Below are 5,316 nucleotides of genomic sequence, written 5' to 3'. Positions count from 1 at the left end.
TCGCACGGGGCTCGTCTCGCCGAATGCGGATGCGCTAACATTGTGGAATAATAGCTAAATCTAATACACGTCCAACCAGGTAAGATTTAAATCCAGTTTCAGTACATTGCTCGCTACATGAAAGACTTGTTAGTCCACTTTTCGCTCTACGCAGAAATGTAGTGCACTCAGTTCATGTTAACGCAAATTTGAAGTCTGTGAAAGAGGCGTAAGCCCGCGAAGCTTCCGCATTTAAATTGCGATGTTACATATATACCGCACCTGGAGTACCGAATACCGGATACAAACATGCTTAGGTGGTGAAAACTTGACACTTTTCCAAGTTTCACTCGTTTGAGATACCTGACATTTGAACTTGGGTTTTAAAAATTTGTTCGCTTATTTCTTTAGCTCAAATTTAAAAAATGGATGCAAATACACTAATAAGTAATAACACTTTAAAATTAAATCAATATATTTAATTATGCATAAGTTCATACACTTCAATGAGTCTCAATAGAATGATCGGTGTTTTGTTGTTATTACAACTACATCTATCACTTACACAAAATAAAACGGTACCTTTAGTTATATCATCATCGTGGTTCATTGTGTACATCATTAAAATTAGTGTAACCACTACGTTCAAGCACTTATGCTGCCATGGAGGTAACAACACCACTTAACATTAAATGGATATACGAGTATATGGTCAAAGGCTGGAAGTACATTAAAAAGCCCCTATTACATGCAAAAGAATATAAGTGACTATGCATAAACATTATAATATTTAGAAGCAAAAAGGTTTACGGCCCACGGTTGATTCACAAAGGCATCATGTCAAGTTTAAAAAGGTCAAAGGCTGCTTCAGCGTGTTTTATCCGACAATGTGAAGCCTTTTATGTATGAAAAAATTATTGACAATTCTTTCCGATTCATAGCACTGAACACTGAACAGATGTACTTTAGATAAGGACTTTTAAACGCAAATAATTTAGACAATTTTAATATTATATTGTGGCCTTCTAATAATTAAGTGGGGTAGTTTCTATTCGTATTACAATGAAGCTTTTATGAAAATTGTAAAATAAAGTAAATCGCTGTATGAATATATTTAAATAAGACCTTTCCTTTGTAGTGACGCGATTTTTTTTTATAGATACCAATCTATAATTTCGCTCCTTTCTCTATCTTCGATAATTTAAAATCATATTATACATCGTAAAATAATCGTATAGAATAAATTTACCAGCCACTTAAGTGACTTACTTCCATTTCATAAGTACAATATTGTTAACAAGGAAATTCAGTATACCTAGGTACCTATTGATAATATGCAATATGCATTTCTATAGTTTTAAAACAATATTTTAAAATAATTTATTAATAACATTCATGAAATTAATACATTTGCTTGTGCTTCAACGACGTTTAAGTAATTAATATGTAACACAGTTCATTATAATATGCGTAATCATTTATCATGTATTGTTACATACATTATTACCTACAGTTGTAGTGTCCGCAGCACTCGTTAGTTAAAAGCTTCAAAGATATAGCATTGTTATTGTACTTATTTATTTTAGCTGAATTATACCACTTAAGTAATTAAAAAAACTATAACGTAATTTTTCAGAAAAGCTTGTAAAACATTTTTTTTTCACGCTCAATCTCTTCACGTAAGGTTCTTTCGAAATATCCAAAACAAAGACGTTGACATTTCTTTTGTGGGATACAAGGGCAATATCACTCAAAATTGGACACGTTTATTTCCGATTGCGCACAACAAAATGTTGAAGTAAACATTCTATTTTACTCCGCAAACTCAAGAACACATTATTAACTCATTGACCAAACAATGAATATTCATAATTTCTGTAAAAAGGAACCGACGCTATCGCCTCTGAAAATAAATTAGCATCTCATTACGAAAGAAAAGACAACACACCTTATGTTTTGTTTCAGACGTCAATCGTACAATGCTATCGTAACGGCTATCAAAAAGACTATATATAAGAAAAATGAGCTGGCAAAATATGTTAACAGTTGTGAATCGTTAAAAGAATGTCACGCTTTAGTTTGCTCTTGCTGGTATTGGCGATGTTTGTGGTTGCATCTTGGTGTGCTGACACCACGGCGGCCCCGTCAACTACAGCAGCTTCAGCCAATCCAAGCACTACACCATCGCCAACAACGACTGCAGCTCCCAATAAACCAGATGTGCGTACAATTTAGAACATATTTTATACAGTTTCGTTCCTTCAGTTCTTCAAGTTCATAATTATGTACTACCTTATCTTCATCTCACTATTTCATTAGTCTGTCAAAATACATACAATTCTTTAATTAATAATCTATTTGCATCGGTCGGTTTCAATTCAAATCGTTTTTATAAGTTTTTTGAAAAACTAAAAAACATACATCTTCTGTACCATGTGTTCTAGTTGAAAACCAGCGCTAGGCTCATGCCTGGTACACACACACAAATTAGTTAAAGAAATAATTATCGTAGCATTGAAGGCGATTTTAAATAAATTTCTCTCAAATATTATATGAGTCATTAGTATTCCAACATTCTAATGATGACCTGCAGTTGATTCGGTCGGCGCCATTCTACAAACAGCTCCTCTGTCCTCTCATAATGAATACCTAATTATGAACATGTATTTATTAAGTATTTAATTACGTATGTTAATTAATAATTGTCCCTTAATGTTTCAGATTATAAAAGACATCTTTGAGCATATGCGAAAAGCTTGTGCAGATGTAAGTGTTACAATTTTCTTTTATTTTTTCATAACACTCCTCTTGCCAATTTTCCTCTAATATTATTATTTTGTTTTCAGATTACAAAAGGATTTATGGATTTATTCTGAATGGAGAAAATGACAAAAAACAGTGAATGTTGTAAAATGATGTTATATATAATAGATGTAGGTAGTATAAGTATTATGTATACAGGAATAATCATTGTCATAAGTGTGTAATAAAGTTATATTTTATTGTTATTATAGTATTCTTATTTAATTTCCTATACACCATCGGTCACTACAGCTCTGTAGGGGCTAATAAAATGAAAGCTCATTTTTTTAATAAAAATGATAATTATTATTTTTTAAATTAAAAATAATTCAGTCATTGCATGTTCTGTTGCCTATGTTTCACAATTAATAATCATTAAAAATCTTCATTAGAATGATTACATATTTGATTAAAAAGAAAATTGAAACATTTAAAATGATAAGTATTTTTTTTGTCTTCACTACCTACCTACATAGTATAAAACAAAGTCGCTTTCTCTGTCCCTATGTTCCTTTGTATGCTTAAATCTTTAAAACTACGCAACGGATTTTGACGCGGTTTTTTTAATAGATATAGTGATTCAAGAGGAAGGTTTTAGTATATAATTTATTAGGTTTTAGACAAAGCGGGCGAAGCCGCGGGCGAAAAGCTAGTATAATACAAAATACATTCTAAATTATATGAAAAATAAAATTTCATTGAATGCCATAGGATTACATTTTAGTTAATTCAATTTTTATGCATGTACATTGTACAAACCTAATAATTTGGAAATCGATATTATTTGTTTCTGCTAGGTATTTCCCAGAGATACACATTCATCATATTCATTTAAATCCTAGAATACACCAGAAGCACACACTTCGCTGTAAGCATTTCAAGCAGTGTAAAGAAAAGTATACATTTACGTCGGCTATAATATGCAGTTTATTACTTAACCAAATCCCTACGAAGCCGCGGCGGACGGCGTGAAAACAGCAATTTCTTAGTAAAATATCAACAGTACTAATTTTTATATTAACACACAAAGATACTCCATAAAACAATATTTTTTCATAATAATCAGTAATTACTTTTAAGATGTACGTGCCACAAAATTATACTATAGACCTTCTAAGGCAGCCACATTATTTACGGTAAAGGAGGTTATCCATTACAATGAAAAAAACCAAGCATTGACTTAAAAAGAAGGCACGGTAACAGATTGCTTCATTGTTTGGTAGACATGGATTCGAGTATATTGATACTTTTAACTTTTTTAGTAGTCGTATGTTGTTCTGGAAATGAGAGCGCTGCACCAGACTCAGGAAACAAAGAGTATTATGGGCCTCATGGGGTAAATATCATTTGTTTTAATATTAATTAAAAAATATATAGACATTGTGTCAGTAACTAATAGAACTTTTAATTTTATTAGATACTTATATCTCTTTTAATGGTATTTAGGTACTTTAAAATAATTATCGTCCTATAACTAATAATCTTATGTTTATTTTAGGCTCTCTCAAGTCTAGGAAGGATGTTTATAGATATACCTCTGGGATTTGTCGAAGCTCTGAAAGACGTAAGTAGAGATACTATATTTATAAAAAACGTTAATATTTCAATATCCGATGCTATAAAATAGGAAGATTTCAGAACTTTCTCCTTCTTCTTTGTCGTGTTGCATCTGACATCAGAAGCATAGGTACCTATGTAACCTGCTTAACAATATTTCGCCATCTTTCTCTGTTCCCTGACATCCTGCTACACTCGTGTAGCGCACGTCTAACTTTTTATCTGGTCGGCCCACCGCAAGGATGACCGTCCGCAAAATCTAGTGCTCTCCACACCCTGCACTATAAGTAATAAAACGTACTATCAAAGATAGACAGTCTAATTACTTCGAACTATGGACGTCACAGTCCTTTGCGAAACATGGCCGAACAATTTTAGTATGCGATACTGTACTTATTTAGCTGGTTATTTGACACCTAGCTCTTCGAGAATGAACTTCGTCAACGCCACAATTAATACTAGTTAACCACTTCATGAGGTGAACTATGCTTTATCTTCTAAAGGCAAAAGACTTTCGCCAAATTGTGGTTGTTATACTCTTGGCTTACCTATATAACTGTTATATAGATAATATAACAAAGAATTAATGTCAGTTAAAATAAAAAAAAAAACTTTTGAATTTAACTAGACACCAAGTAAGTAACAATCTAACCATATCTTTTTAATCATTTTCAGGCTGCTGAAGCCATAGAAAGCGTCGCAGTAGCTGTGGTGAAAGGAGTATTTAGCTAGAATATTTTTTATTATAGTCACTAGTCAATTATAAAAATGGGAATATTTTATCGAAGTTATCATTTATTTCACAAGGCCTTTTATATAAAATGTATTACCAGTATTATTATTTATATCTATTGTTTTCAGCGCTAATAATTTCCTAACACAATAGCTATGACAGAACAAATCTATTCTCTTTTGTATTCGCAAATGGGGGATGATTTTAAAATTTCAAAAAAGACATTCAGGAAAAATGAATAAAAA

At 31.8% G+C, this 5,316-nt stretch overlaps 2 long non-coding RNA genes across 2 annotated transcripts; both read left to right on the top strand.

The window, feature by feature from the left end:
• The first annotated feature begins 2,011 nt into the window (after positions 1 to 2,011).
• LOC149482229 (uncharacterized) lies at positions 2,012 to 2,987 on the top strand. Its single transcript, XR_016316655.1, has 3 exons — positions 2,012 to 2,199; positions 2,701 to 2,745; positions 2,826 to 2,987. It is a non-coding gene; the product is annotated as an uncharacterized LOC149482229 (long non-coding RNA).
• Positions 2,988 to 3,921: 934 nt separating this feature from the next.
• Positions 3,922 to 5,105, top strand: LOC149482228 (uncharacterized). The gene is made up of 3 exons (XR_016316685.1): positions 3,922 to 4,117; positions 4,280 to 4,345; positions 5,014 to 5,105. It is a non-coding gene; the product is annotated as an uncharacterized LOC149482228 (long non-coding RNA).
• Positions 5,106 to 5,316: the final 211 nt, after the last annotated feature.

Source organism: Colias philodice, chromosome 15 (assembly GCF_061535455.1).
Source record: "Colias philodice isolate Cphi_HAF_F1 chromosome 15, ilColPhil1 Martin Lab GWU primary, whole genome shotgun sequence".
NCBI classification, from domain to species: Eukaryota; Metazoa; Arthropoda; class Insecta; order Lepidoptera; family Pieridae; genus Colias; species Colias philodice.
Note: the sequence above shows the minus strand (reverse complement) of the source record. Positions and strands in the feature narration are given on the sequence as shown.